Source organism: Ixodes scapularis, unplaced genomic scaffold (genome assembly GCF_016920785.2).
Source record: "Ixodes scapularis isolate PalLabHiFi unplaced genomic scaffold, ASM1692078v2 PGA_scaffold2__306_contigs__length_199485367, whole genome shotgun sequence".
Classification (NCBI taxonomy): Eukaryota; Metazoa; Arthropoda; class Arachnida; order Ixodida; family Ixodidae; genus Ixodes; species Ixodes scapularis.
The window spans coordinates 5,478,513-5,494,771 of record NW_024609857.1 but is presented as its reverse complement, the minus strand read 5'-3'; positions in this window follow the sequence as shown (position 1 = coordinate 5,494,771).

Here is a 16,259-nt window from a genome sequence, read left to right as displayed (position 1 = left end):
TAGTCGGATGTCGCGATCCTGGCGGTTGGTTGTAGAAATGCTGGCCAATGAGGCGATCGGGCACAAGGATCGCTGTAGTCGCGGCGTCCCAACTCGTGTCTGATTTGGTTTCCGACGTCTGTCTATCTGCAGAGCGACCTGTGGCAGAACAAGCGTCTGGCCGCCTCCACCGCTGCTGCTGTGCCACCGCCAGTATCGCGACAAGCAGCGGAAGAGCTGGTTTATGACGTCATCGGGCGCAAATTGAGGGACCTTTTTTTGACGCGGTAAACACACCAGTCGGAGACGCGCTCCTGGCACCATAACTCAGCCGCTGCGTCGACGACGCGGCTTGGCGAGAGTACTTTACCGTGAGGAACGCTCCTAGTAAACGGGCGTGTCTATACACAAGCCTGTTTGCAGTGGCGCATGAAGTGGACGACACTTCACATTGGCTCTAACGCGTGATCGCCAGTTTCTACCACATTTTTTTTTTCTCTCGCACTTGAAATGCTATTTGAAAACAAATCGAGCACTGTGCACCAGTGTTCTCAACTGCCACCGAGACAACGCTAGTAAATCCGAACGGGATCGGCCTAGTTACGCGGTGGTGCTAACTGTTCTGCAGCCGTTAATGACACTCGAGCTCAACTGAGGCCGAACATCATCGCTCAAGCCATTAACTGTGTTCAATATGGCCGCATCTGCGGCGCCGTAACTGTACATGGTTAGTGAAGCCTAGTCGAACCGCCCGTGAGGCTGCTAATTTCTTCGTGAACCGCGTCCCCAGCACAGTTTCGTTCCCTTTAATTGGTTCCTAGATATTTTTCGAGTATTCTGGTTAAGCACATGTTCCCTGGAAGTTAGGCAACCCATGCCCTTGTTTTATTTTCTTCAACATGGTCCCCGATAAACACCGAGTTTTCGCCGAACTCCAAAAATTGACACCGAAAAACACTGAACCTGCGGAAAAAAATAAACCCGAGAACACCCCCCCCCCCCCCCCCCCGAATTTGAAGAAATATATAAATGCCCAAAACACAGAACCCTAGTTATGACGGATGTTGTTGCACCGATCGAGAAGGAATAGCGTACCATTCTATTTAGTAATACAAAAAAAAAAAAAAAAAATCTCAACGCATTTTATAAAATTAAAAAAAAATGTTTCATTTATTTATAAAACGATTAAAATGCTTGATATTATGACGCGTACGTCCGGTATCTGTTTCCATTTGACTGTGTAAAAGCAAATATGATGGGAACAATTTTAAGATACTTTAAAATTCTCGCTGGCAAAGGATGCCGCGTAGACTAAGATCTTACAAACTGTAATGACAGTGAATAAAGAGATCGGAGTTGTACACATGCTACAAGATATCTTTATTTTTTGTATAAGTGCCCAACCTTTTATATTACCCATTGTTGTGACCGAGGAGTTCCCCAGGCAGCCTCAGGCAGGGCCAGGCCAGGACCGGAACCGCAGGCCGACTCCCGGAAGGAACATCAGGAGACCGGAGGGTCTCTCACGATAAACTCTGTTTAATTACATATATGCAGAAGTATCTACATCATCCGAGAGCACACTTTGCGACCTCTCGTTTGCTCCTTAATGGGCTCGCTGTTGGTACTCCAGCGGTTGGCAGCCAATGGTGGCCGAGCTGCCAACATACATCATGTCCAACCCCCCCCCCCCCCCCTTATCCCCTCGAGCAGGCACGCACACACACGCACACACTGCAGTGGCACACGGGCTTCACATTCCGAAGCACTCTCGCCCTCAATAAGCTGCGCCAAGGAGTCGGTGACAAAGCGTCCTTTGTCAGCCCGTGAGACGTTGACCGTGATGGTGATGATCCCTCCATCAGGCGGCGTCATGCCTCAGGAAAAGGGTTTGGCGGGATAATCCGAATGTGGCACCAGACGACAACCCAAACCGAGCTCACCCCCCCCCCCCCCCCCCTTTCCCGCGGAAGTCCCGCCGCCGGCGGCGTCACCCGGGAATCTTCGCCCGACGTCAACACGACGCCGAGGGACGCTGTCTGTCAACAACGGCTCAGACGGCCGGTCGCCGACCCTCAATGGGATGGCGAGACCCCCGCCGGGTGGACAAAGAAGAGGGGGGGGGGGGGGGGGGGTGCGAAGGAAGGGACGTGGCCTTGACCAAGGCCTATCGCAACACCATCCCTCTCCCCTTCCACAAATGAGGTGAGGTTACTTTGGATGAAGGTAATCATAAACACTAAACAAAAAACATACTCCACGAACTCCACCCTTCTCAGCCGCCTGAGAAGGGTGCTCCTCCCTGCGCACGGGAGTGCTAAGAAAAAGCGGCAGAGTAAGGGGCGTTGAACGCTGCTTCCGTGAGAATGAGGACGGTTTCAAGTTTCTGCGAGATATGTAAACTCCCGGAAAAAAAAAAGGTAATGATAAAAATAAAGTTAATTACAAAAATATAACGCATAATAAAAAAATACAACGACGAAAAAAATTAAAAAGTAACAAACAATCAATCAATCAGTCAGTGTTTATTGAGAGTCTCGGAACAACCTCTCCGTCATCCTGAGTGCTTGAGACTCCGGTTCTTCCTCTCCTTCATCGTCGTTTTTCTCCCTAGTCTCAGGGTTTTAGCTCATCATGTTTGTAGGACTGAAAAAATGAAGCAAATCGGGGGGCACACGAAACCTTGGCCCGGGTTCGTGAGAGCACGGCGAGCACGGGCAGTTGCGTTCGGACACAAAAAGGAACGGCATCATTTCGATCGCGCTCTACGTGTTTAATCATCACCAGCTGTTTTGCGCTCAAACATTCTGTTCTTTGTAATCGTTCTAGCACACGTAAATCATATAAAAGCAAAAAAAAAAAACACAATTGGAGAAGTACAACGCTGTCCACGCGTCTAACACTTAAACCACAACAGATTCTGGAGGAAACACGTGCTTCAAGAAAAATCAAGAGCACAACCCAGAGGCGCATAAAAAGTGTGCATGTTGTAAGCTAAAGAAAAAAAACACATTTGATTGTTTACTGAGATATAGGAAAGGAGCGGACATAACTTATGCCCGGACCAGGACACCCTGTCACAGGTTTTCTGATATTCTTTGCTTAAACACCAAGGGCCACCGATCAGGCGATAGGCCCACGCCTCAGTGGAGTCTTGCCAATGAAGGGGAGACACGCAGCTTTGGAACAAAGCAAGTTTAGTAAAGATACGACTGACACAAGAAGATAAAACAATACTACAAAAAAAATGGTTAACAAATGCCGAGCCACGAAAACAACAGGACTCGAACACACTTCACCCAACCGGCGCACGGGCGGCAAGGAAAAACACTCAACCCAGAACGAAATACTCAAAAAGTCTACAGCTTAGTACAATGCATTAAACATCTCTCACGCGGGTGCTTCCCCGGAAATAAAAAAAATAACAACTTAGGAGCTTAAATTTTATCAAATATTAAAATCGGACACATGTGAGAATAAAAACAAACTACGGAAATACCGCTACCTTCATTACTATAAAATAAATTTGCGAGCTGAGGGGAAATTAGGCCTCACAGTGTCCGGGAGTGACAGTCTTGCGAGGCGCTGTAGGAAGGGGGAAGGAATGGTTCCGGTGGTACCAGGGTGGATTGGGCGGCTTGAAGTGGCCACATACTCACACACACACTTCGTCGTCGAAGTCTTCCCCAGTCCGGACCTGGCCCGCTACCTTTGCTCTCTACGAACTTGACGCTACGATTCTCCGTCTGTTGCTTCCGAGTTTCCCGCTCATACTGCTTGCCATTGCACCAAAAGGTTTCCCACAGCGGGCCCCCGCATTCCAGCACGCAGGCGTGGAAAAAAGTAAAAAGAAACCAAACCTTAGGACGCTGACCCGCTCGTCCCTTCATCCTCCCCCAAAGACAACATCGCTTCGTTTTCGGGGAAACTGGGTCCCAGTCCCCACACCCCGCGAATTTCTTGAAAGGACGCGTCAGGCCGGGAGAACGGATAACGTAACACAGTCGGATTTTGTGACACGCCCCTAGCGGCAAGCAGATCGCTCTCATCGGTAGGTCCTTTTTAGCCGCTGCACTCGATCACGTTCGCTCAACCTTTGCACCACGGAAAAGCTTCCATAATTTGTAAGAACCATAAATTCCGCCGTAATAATGGCGTGCACACAAGGCCCGCGCAATTCGTGGCAATTGATTCCCGACAAGTAGGCGGCGACAACCGCTAGATGGCAGCGAACAATCAGAGAGCTTCTATTACAGAGAATGTCCAACTGATCGATCAGGGTCACGTGGTTTATGGGCCGCGTTTGCAATACGAGCTGCGAAGAGGTGACGAAAGCGTTGATCGTCTGCGAACACCTCCGCCTTTTCGTCTGCTTTCCTCCTCGGCACGCGATAACGCAGCGCATGCGCACTTCCGACCAATCTCCGAGGGAGGCGTCCGCCATTATATTGCAAACGCTCCCCATGGTTCGACTACCTTTTCTACAATCTAGGCTCTCTACAAACAATAGGCGACAGAGGCGACGCCGCCGGCGTGTACTTTTCCTATAAGCGCTTTTCAGTCCAGTTCTAGCATAAGGATGTTTGTAACAGAAAGATGAAACCTACTGCAACACGAGCTAAACATATCGAGTGTGTCAAAGTAAAGGTCCAAAAAATACTTAGCCGAGCTATTGGTTGGGTTTCATTAACTAAATTGTTGAGATATATAAAAATCCGAGTGAAGTAGTGTACGTAGAGTAAGAAATAAAAGAAAAATGTATGGCAAATTGCTAGACAAGCATGTTGCATACGTGAAACGTTCTAGCATCAGAAACATTTAGCGATAGTCTGAGTTTCCGGACGCCAGTCGTCTACGTTTACGGCGCTCTTTATCCGATAGTTTAACGCGTACTATGTGTACACTTCATAGCTGTGCCCAGAGTGAAGCGATACTTTTAAAATCGTCATATACAAAATTGCAATGTGCGGTAAATCGCAGGTTTTCATTTAGTTGTTGTATTGGCACTATGATTAACCATGTGCCACGTGGTGACGTGACGTCATGCTGTCAAAACATTCTATCAAGTAATGTAACGTCACGTGACCCCGTGACATAACGTGACTCACTGCGTCAAGTCGATTAAATTTAAGAAAGTCACTAGTTTTATTAACCTTGATGACACCGTGACGTACGCGATTTTCATGACCCCGAGCCGAGTGAGGCTGACCAGGATCGAGTGACCAGGGCTAAGCAGAAGCGGCGACGTGCTGATTATAACCGTGCTCGACGTGCCAAAGAGACCCTGGAGGAGAGACGTCTGGCTAGGGATACGGACGCGAGGCGGGACCTTTCTGTTGAGGCGGAAGGTCGTGTGAAAAACCCAGCTGCCGACAAACGATCGTACTTCGCTGCAGGATTCGTAGAAATTAAATAATTTAATTGACGGAATATAGCCTTATTCAAAGCAAGCAGTGATCCCGCAGTTCGATGTAATCTGCAACGTACGAAGCACCGCAGAAACACAACATTGTTGTCTTCTTTTTTGCTTGTGTTTCTTGTTAAAAACTGTCTACATAAACGGCGCAGATGTTGGGATGCGTAAGCCATATAATGATCACTTTTTGCGAGTGCGTGATTGTTTGTCTCGCTCGCGATGATGCACGCCAGAGCAGCGCAATCAGGATGACGGTATAGGGAGTATTCACTGGCGGCCATAGCTGTGTGCGCAAATGCTGAGCGCGTGCTGATGGCGAGCTTCCAGGGTTCTTTTGCAACGTGCATTCCGCACCATCAAGAGTGCCGGTCTTAGCAGCCTATTAATGTGGGCTCGTTCTGAGCATGCGCTCTAAACAGCACCCACAAATATGACGTCCAGTGAATACTCCCTATAGGGCAGCAGCGGTACACGCTCATGAGGTAACAATTCGAACCAAATTCATGTCACGCGAAGAATATAACAAAGCGATGCCGCTGGTCTTCTTCTTTGATCGAGGTTTTCGTTACCTTGGTACTGTGAAACAAAGTCAGTTACGACGCCGAACAGCCTGAGACTTTCAGGAGATTCCTATTCTTCCAAGTTCTTCCTAAAGTCACGGTCACACTGCCTAGACATCGTACAAAAGACATTCTGCAGACGCTGTCTGGGGCGTTTCTCTTCCTTGTATTAAAGGGGCGGTGCAACGATATTCAATTGGAATGTTTTTCACTTTACACGAGCTTACTGGCACTAATGGGACTCAAGGATACTCGCATGCGACGGCACTGACCAAGAAACTGCTTTGTTGCGCTGTAATTTTGAGGACAAAACCGAGCGTTTTCATTCAATCTCTCCTTCGCAGAACCTGATGACGTAGCTCGGCGGTAGCAGTACCGCCCAGTGACGATATTTGAACGCGGCTTATAGATTGGACCCGAGCATCGCGTGGGCACTCAATTTGGGCTCGTGATAATCGATAGCTCGAGAAGCATTCGGGTAGTGTCCTGTGTCCAATCGCTGCAATGACGACAACAGCCGAACCATAACAATGTCTGGAACGCAGCGCGTGTCCTTTGCCTTGCCAACCCCAGCGCATGGCTATGATCAACATTGGCGGCATATAATCGGCTCCAGATCACGTGGCCGCTTGTTCTGGCTGCGAGTTGAGGGGGTGAACTCTGCTCGTTTTTCTTTATTTTTTTCGGTGACTTCGATTGCGTGTGGTGAAAAACAAACGGGTATTTCACAGGTCATTAACGTCAGGGATCCGTTCTAAGCGGTATTTGCGCAAAATACGAAAATCGTTGCATCGCCCCTTTAAAGTCACATTTGTCATACAAGAACTGCCTGCAGACGTGTTGAAAGCATGCATAAAGCAAACATGCTGCAAACATGGGAGAGACGTGTCCGCCGATTCTTTTGTCATCATGTCTTCAGCGAAAATTTTGTACGATCTGCGAGCAGTGTGGCAGCGGCTTAAGGGGATACTGAATTGAAACTTAAAATATACAAAAATATCAAGAGACAAGTCAAATAGGATCAGATAAACCTCTCATCGATAGTCGCATGGTCGTATTTTAAGCGGATGGCTATATTTTTCATTCTAAATGCCTGGATTTTGGCGAGCGCTTCAAAATCAGCCATCGAAGAGCGCGATGCATCTCGGAAGATCCGGCGGGCCTTGACGTCATCATGCCATGAAGGGTCAAGCGTACCGTAGTTATAAGCTTTGCCACTTGGAAACGTCAACGCGTTACAATCTTGTTTATTCGAAGTACCCGAGGGCTGTAACATATTGCGGAGCCGGCGGAACGGCGAAGCTGCCTCGAGTGTGCGATGGCCGACCAACGCGACGAAAGCGGTGGGTATGATGACATTAATTAGGACGAAGACGCCACTCACTACATCACCAGTGGCCACGATGGCCGAGAAGCGATTCGCCCTAGTCATTGATATCTGTATAACCCACCTGCCTTAGCTTCGTGATCCGTAACAGCCACAGGTAATAGAGCTTATTCACAAAACGGTTTTACGACAAAACCTACGAAGAAATCCGTATTCACAAAGCGAAATTATCGCAAGTTTTTTTGTAACCTACGATGAAATTCTACGACCGCGCCTATGACGTACCCGGGACAAGACCATCTATCTGCACACGACCAGCTGACTTACTGAATGGAATATGCCAACGCGAGCTTTGTCGACCCTTCTCGCATGAATAGTTTGAACCCTGACCTCTATTTTGGGGTAAGAAGGCCAGTCTTTCGCCTCTTCTTCCCTAGCTTGTCTTCAGATGCAGCGGCGGCAAATGCTCTCGTCAAAAAGGGACATTCTCCCCGATTCTATCTCCTTTTTTTGTGTTAGAGCTCAAATAAACACCGTATGGATTATTTTCTTAACATGGGTACGTACAATTTCTTGAGTATGCTCCTTTTATTCCAAAATGACGGTACGCCAACACATGTCGAGTTAGAGCAGCCGTTGGAAGCTACTTAATGCCGGTTCAATCTTTCTCTGCCCAGCGTCACGTCAGCATCGAGTTGCGATTGTCTAGTGGCCCAGAGGTTCGTAAAATCGGTTGTAAAAGATCGTCCCTGAAGCTATTATCAAGAACGCGGAGACAGTGTGGTTCCGCTCCCAGTGCGAACAGGTATTTACTGTACAAGAACTTGTAGTTGGGCTAGTTGGTGAACGTTATGAAGTATGGTGTAAGGCGCCAAAACAACGGGCACAAGGGAGAAGACACACACACAGATATTTACGTAGATCTCGCTGACACTGTTTAAGTTCAAACGTATCTTCCTGGGCGTCGGCTCCCTCCCGAATCCACAAAAAACGCCGTGATTTATTTACATGCGCGCCGCTTTGCGGAACCGTGCGGGCCGTCTCCGTTTAGCAACGATGGTAGTTGTGTTGACTTCGTAGCGATCGAGTTCGTTGCAGTCAACCAACGCAGCTATCCCGTCGCCAGGAGAGGTGGGCATTCGGGCAACATTTTGTGGCATCGACATCACATCGCACGTACACAATCCCCAAACCACCGCAAGCAAGCGTTTCCGGAAAGACCACGCGATACTAAAACGAATGGTGGCCAACTCTGCTGTTACTTTTTTCACCAAAGCGCCTCGGTACCACGTTCACGCCTAAGCAATCTCTATGAGTGAGCGTACTTCCCGTCGTGGCGCTACTCTTACTAACACGTTGTCGTCCCGACATTCCATCGAAGCTTCACAGACATCCGCGAGGTGTTTCTTTGGTTATCGCTTTATTCAGTTTAAAATACCTTTTCTCGCATTATCTTACGAAATATTGGTGTTGGTGAAGTTCTACTTTAGCCCGCTTCATATTGAAGCAAAGAAATGAGCTCCAGAATTTGGTTTCCGTACCCCTTTAGCAGCTTCAACTACGTCCGCGACTTGTAAGGACTCGTGGATTTTCTTTCTTTGTTCTGGTTCCTTGGAGCCTTCGGGCCCGGCGTCCCCTGACCGCGCCTGCCACTCAAAGGTGCCGAAACACTCTCGAGGCGCCCGAGGGGGCCCGCTGTGTGACGTCACTCGGCCGCCTCTTGGCAGGGATGCCCGTCTCGCGTTGGTGATCGATGCGGCGGCGGTCGAACGGGGCTCTCCTCGGCCTGAGTCACGGCCCCCTGGAAATAGAAAATAGAGCGCCGGTGTGAGGAGCCTCCTCGCGCCCAGTCAACGGGTGTACGGCCGCCGCTTCTCTTCTTTCGTCTGCGAACGCTGCTGTTGTCGCATCGACTGTTGTGTAACGGAAGAACGACGCTTTTCTCAATGAGCCGCAGACAGGACATCCCCCGATGGGGTGACTTTTGCGCCCAAACATTTCTGGCACCACGTCATAGAGGAGACGTTGCCCGCGAGCAAGCGCAAAGGCTTCGACGTTTCAAGAAAAGGTGTTATTATTATTTATTTATTATGCTGATTTATATATAGTATTTTCTTCACTCTTTTTTCTTTAAAAGTATTATTATTTTTTTATTTATTATTTATTTAGTTTTTCCCTATATATTCTGAGGGTTCAATGCATCACAGGGGACAGTGGTTACAAACTATTGCGATGAGGTAACAAAGTTCAGTTATTATTAGTACAGTAAAAGGGCTCCTCAATATTACCTATGACGGTTCTTGAACTGGGACTCTTAATCTGGAAACTTGGAGAAAAATTTGACCGCCGTGATTGGCCGGCGCCAAGACCAAGCGCGGCGCCGGTCAATCACGGCTGCCGAATTCCTCGCCGACTTTTCCGCCAAATGTCAAACATTTCCCTGTTGGGGATCTTCGATTGATGCTCTTGACGTGGAAAGGCGGTTCCACTTCTTTGACGGGAAAGAAAAAAATTACTGAAAGAAGCACTAGTTCTACACGATAAAATTCCGAACTTACGAACATGATCTAAACGAGGTGAAACCAGACTTGTGCCTTTCTCAAATACTTTACTCAAGATAATGTATTTCAAATACTTTTTCAAGTGTCTTGGTATCTTGCAAATACCTTTGATCGAAAGTATTTAATATTCTCTTTAATTACAATTCCGAGTATCTTGTACTCATTATCTCAAACACATTTTCGACATTCCACCATTTTCCGAGTTCTTCAGTGTGAAGTGGTGTGGGCGTGGCACGAGCAAACGTAAACATTCTTTCGAGCAACCAAATCCTCTTGCTAGCTCCGATAAGCTACGATGACTTTGATTGAGCTCGTGAAAACATCGCTTTTTGCCGACTGGGACTCTTATTTCAGCCCCAAAGTTCGTACGATGAAGGTTTCCCCTCGCATTCTCAAAGGCGCCTTTTGTTTCCATAGAGTTTCATCCCAAAAAATCCTCAAACAAAAGGTGGGGCTTTAGAGGAGTAAAGATGCCACCCTGAGTCGCAACGCAGACCGGGAAACGACCTACGACAACAATGCAGAATTGAGTGTCAAGAAAGTAACAAATAGAAGAAAATGAGAAGTGGATTCATTTTTGTTTTGCTTTTCTATATTTGACCCCGCTAAAGCAAACGTCGAGGTTTTCTTTAGTTTTTTTTTTTTTTTTTTTGGTAAGTCCGTCACCTATTTTTCTCGCGAACACTGTCTGTAAGCGAATATTGATAAGCGGAGAATAGTACAGGACACTAACTACGAGCTGGATGACCTCTCAAATGCCAACAAAGCGTCTCGCAACGTTAAGTGCCTTTCTGAACACTACCTAACAGAAGAAGGTGCGACCACCGCCGTGCCTATTATGTGGGCTTTCTTTGTTATCCATTCACTCACATCCGTATCCCAAGTTCGTTTATAGTGAACTCCCCATATAGGGAATATGGGTTTTAGTTAAACGATGCGTCTAAGGTGCGCCGCAGGACGTGATATTAAGCGATGCCACTATTGACGAGGCGCTCTGACCCGTTTCTCACCCCCACACCTCGATGTTTACCCAACACAAGGCCTGTGCACATGCCCACAGGCGTTGCGGGCATGTTCATGTCATTTTTTTAATAGAGCGCGGGACACAGTGTAATGTAAAAATACCAACAATTAGTGAAGTGACGTTAAGTGCTGGATCTCTCCCGAAAGCAGTCGTCAGAGGATGCGAGCTTGACCCACTTGGGCTTTTGTGCTGAGCTGGGCACCGTGCATGCTGCATTGTTTATGCAGGCCGGAGTGGTAACAAAAGAGCCCCTCCTCCCCTTCACCGGAGAACACGAACTCCAGCCGAACGCTGACGCCGCGTTCGGTTAAGTCAGCCGAGCGCTGAGTCATTGTATTTGTTGCCCCCATCCATGTAGCTCTAAAGTTAACCGCTTGAGGAGCCACGGTCTGATCTCCTCTCCAATAGCTAAAGCGACCTCTTTCTTGCTGTCCCAGAAATGTTTTGTAACGTCTATCAGTGATACGTCAAACCCGTTTATAATGAACAGCAGAAAACACTACGATCAGTTCGATATAGCTAGTAATTAGCTATAGCAAAAAAAAAACATTTACAACGAACTTCTACGATGCGTTCGTTGTAAGGCGAGAACTTCTCTTTCTCATCTCTTCGCTTCCGCCTTGTAACAAAGCGCCAAAAAGATTTTTTTTTTAGTGCGTGGAGTTTTTTATTTATTTTTTTAGCTTATCTCTCCTTCTGAATCGCTTCTCTTCGTGGGCAACCGATTTGAGATGAAAATAATTTTTTTCGTGCGTGCGTGCAGTGTATTTTTTTAGATTTCTCCCCTTCTGAATCGCTTGTCTTCGCTCAGTTATGTTCGCAACCTGAGCTTTTGAAATTTCCTTCATTTCCTATTTTTTTGGAAACCTTCCCGGGGGGGAAAAAAGTTCGATATAGCCAATATGTTGTTCGTTATAAAAATTACTTTTTACATGCATTTTTATTTAAATTTTCTGTGAGTTCAATATCAGCAATAATTCGCTGTACGTAGGTTCGTTCTAAACGGGTTTCACTGTATTGCCACGCGTTTTGCCCAAGCTAGCGCGTGGCCGAATACTTACCACGCTTGGGTGTCACGCGGAGGTTCTCGCGTTGAGGCTCCGGGTTCGATTCCAGGGAGCGGACTCCTCTTTTATTTATTCTTGCAACTTGACATTCTCGTAAGTTCAAGAACCTTGTCGTCTGATCGAGTTACGAATGTTCTACGTGCGGAACTTTCTACGCCGAATGTTCCAGAAACCCACGCGGGTACAAAAGGAGCTCCGAGTAGCGGTCCGGAGTCAGTCTCGCCCCAGCGCTCGATCCTGCTGTTTTGCCGACATGGACGCCTGCGACGATAGTTCTTCTCTATTTTGTTTTGGGCACAAGTTCGCCTCATTAAACTTTTAATTTCTTCAGTTATTCGTTGTTTGATCATTTGTCATTCGTGACAATATCCTGCTCCTTATCGTTTGACTGCGTAAAATAGCCCGAAGGTACTTTGTTTTTCTTTTTCCGTTTTGTGTTGTGCGCGCTGATAAACTATTCTGGTAACCAAGATTTGCGCAGCTGCGTAATTGTCATTGTCGCTGACGTCGATAAAAATTACGCAATGCGGAAGTATCTCTAAAAGTAACTGAATTACATTTCTAAGTATTTCTACTCTACTCAAGATACTTTACAGTGAAAGTATCTTCACTAGTATTTTAAATACTTTATGAAGCAGGTACTGAGTAACTTAACTTAAATACATTTCTCGAGTATTTTGTCTAACATTGGGTGAAACGCACTTGAGGGGGGGGGGTAAGTTTGAAGCGCAGGAAGGGGTAGTGAAACAACTTGTGAAAGAGGTAGGGACGAGAGGTTTTACGGCGAAATGCTAAGAATGACAGGTCAATGTTAGATTTCATTGTACTGATGCTTGCAGTCCTCTTATAGTTAGACAATTCGTGGCGAGTAGCTCGCAAGGGTCGCGTCTGCAGAGGAAGTTGAAGTATCCTCACTCTGAATTGTCAAAAAATTCCACCAGGCGGCGATACCCAAACTTCTCGTGGCGAATATGAAATTAACGGAATTGTTTGAATTTGTATTGCAGTGAGTGTGTTAAGTTTTCACGGGAAGGATTTCAGCTGCAGGCACTCCGCTGGTGTCTAGATTATATAGTCCATAAACGAAAGTGCTGTCTAGACCACAGACTAAACCAGCAGCAGTGGCAGAACGGAAAACAAGTGGTACTTGTTCTCCACTTTGTCACTGCTATACTTGAGCCATAAACTAGCACGGAGCTTTTTTAGTAGTGCCGGAATAAGGCAAGGCGCTGAGTGAAGGCTCGGAACAGCAAAACAAGGCTCGGCCGGGTCTGAACCAGATCGCGTCGCTAAAAGCGGCTGCTGCAGGTGTGGGACGCAGACCGCGCGAGGGCCGCCCGCGCTCCTTGCATCGCCCTCCGCGGTGACCCTCGCAGCCACGGCGCGGTCCCTGGAACACCTCCACGCCGTCAAGGCCTCTCGCCTCCGGGATCATGACTCACGAGCGAGGAATCTCAGTGTCAGAGCCCCACGCAGCTTCAAACCGGGGGAGGAGTCCACGTCACGTGACAAAACGAAAAGAGGCGGAAGCGTTTGGGCAGCCATTTTTGAGGGTTGAACCTGTTTGGCTTGGCACGTTACTGGCACGAATGCCCCACCGGTCGAGCCAACATAGAAGCAAGCAAACAACTAAAGCAAATTGGACATGGGGGGGTAATTATCGTGTTCCACGAGTGACTGTTTGTAAACAAACGTGCTCGACGGCAGGAGGAGCGCGGTACTGTACGTGCGGAAAAGCACGTTTCATAACAGCCTTGGGGTGACGTCGGAAACAGGACTTGGTAGAGACAGAGACATGTCGATTCTACTTTGGCAATGCAGGCTCAGCGCAGTAGGAATGATCTTGGGAGGGAAGCAAGTGAGCCAGTGTACGGTACGACTGGGGGGAGGGTACTCCGGCAATTTCTTTATGGTCCCCGATTTGCCGGAAAATTCGCTAAACATAGCAACGAACATCGCTGAAATAGTATCCCAAATATTAGATCAAAAATATTTGTGTTTTGCAGAGTTATTGAATGTACAATTTTAATCCTCGCCGTGTTGTTTTATTTGGACTGTAGATTTGGTTCCCAACTGATTCCAAGCAGTTTCATGGCGTCAAATGGATGCTTTGGAAGCTCGCTCCAGAATCCGCGCACAAGCACGGAACAAATGCTCGGCATAGCCTATTTTTTAGACTGCTTGCTCGACTGGCAAGCCTGCCTTCCACTGACGTCACGGCACTGAAAAGTGCGGAAATATATGAATGCTGGATTTTGCAACGTTTTCATTTGCCGATATCACAATAACGATTACTATTAAACGCCGGGGATTTCCAGAAAATATATTCAATTGTGGTAGCTCGAAAAATCGCCGGAATGCCTATTTAACGCGCATTACGCATTGGTGATGGCACGACCGAAAGATGCTTTGTAACAGCTGTGCATGGGCGCCGCCATAACCAACCTTCGGTTTCTGTTTCCTCTTATTACGTTTACTTCACTTCATTATTACCGCAGCAGGGCAGGTTATTGCCATTTTAGATTCTACTGTGTCCTTTTGCCCAGAATTGGTCTTGGTGGAGGCTCGTCAAGGCCCGCTTCAGTGGCTTAGCAACTCGGTAAGACGAGAGAAGGCCAGCGAGGGCGGCTGTAACCTGGCACGTGTGAAAGCATTCATTCGCTCTTACTCGCGTGATTTGAAATGTGGTGGCGCCACTGTGCAAATAGCCCCCAACCACTTCCGGTTCTGAACTAGATGGCTGTTTTCGCAGTATTTGCGGAATCAAATACACACGCTATCTTCTGGAAATAGCTAGTTATACCACTGTCAGACGTAATTCACTCGTATGATAAAAAAATGATGAGTAAACAATTAGAAAATATACGTGGTCCGGAAGTGTGCCGGCTCTACCCAATAAATAACGCCACTGAGGTGGTTGCCAAAAAAAAAGGGGGGGTGGGGGGGGAGGGGCGGATACAATGCCTATGTATATCAAATCACTATATACAGGGTGTCAAAAAAAAACTAGGCATCGCCGAACGGTCATTCTCAGTCCAAAAGTAGTGCTAGAGGTCTCAACCAGATGCCGAAGTTTCAGCCCGATCCGATGTCTTATTCAAAAGTTATAAGTGATTTACTGAAAAGTTCAATGCGAAAATGGAGCCCATTTTTGCCTGTTTTCGGTTTCTGGTGCCCATAGAGCCCCATGTATTCGAAAACTCCGTCGGCCGCCATTTTCCCGTCCAGTCGTGGCCTGCCATGATTGGACGAATGCTGATTACGACGTCAGGAAAAGATTTCTCATCGAAGAGGAATGCAAGAACTTGAATTTCGACGGTGTTGGCAGTGTTGCGTTGAGAGCGCAATGATTTGAAGCTTTCATCATGCTAATTACAAACACCATCGAACTTCTTGTTCCCAAGGTAATGACGTCACGAGAGGAAACCATAGGAGGGCACTGTCAAAACATCTCGCCGCTAATAGGCCAGGATATGATCCACATAATAAACGTTTCAATCAATCAATCATGTGCTCTAAACATAGCTCTCAAATATGGCGTCCAGTGAATACCCCCTATACAACTACAGTGTACTAGAATAGACTGTAATGCAACGCTGTCAAAGTTGTTGGCGCAAGCAGGGGGCTTGATCTCGTTGATCATTTACACGCGTTCTCGAGCTAACAAAACCATAGATGAAGCCACGGACTCGAGCCAGTAGCTTTGACAGTGTTGCACATTAAGTAGGAAATAGAGCATGGTACCCTAGGCCACTAGAAACAACCGACACCGACAAGCCTCAAGCACGTGCCGCACGTGCCGCGAAGGCATCTTTGACAGGCTTTGCAATCACTCGTGCTGGCACTACGAACACCAGTACACTGCAAGTCCGCCAAAGCCTCCGCATGCACACTGCACGAGATTGGGGCTTGTCGGTGCCGAATGTTTCTGTATGTCGCTCTAGTGAGACTCGGACGTTAGGAACACGTTTTAAGACCACAGCGACATATCGCGTTCTTGGTCGTTTCCCGTGGTCGTTCCCGAGGCTCGTCCGAGACGCAACAAAAATGATCCGGCACGTCGTGGTTCCGCCGCCATCCGTTTTTCCCGCCCTACAATCCAATCATATTAGGGGATCTTAGCAGGTCGCTCCGATACCTCAGGTAACGATACCCGGGAACGATACGGTGCACGTGCAACGGCATCAGTGCAGTATCGGATATGAATATTGGGGGTCATCGGACCGATCTACTGAAAGCCCCTATTGTCGGAACCGTTCGCTCGCGAGTCCGAACCGCGGCCAACTTCCTGCGGACAGATGCCCACGTGGGCCCCCGACGGAAAC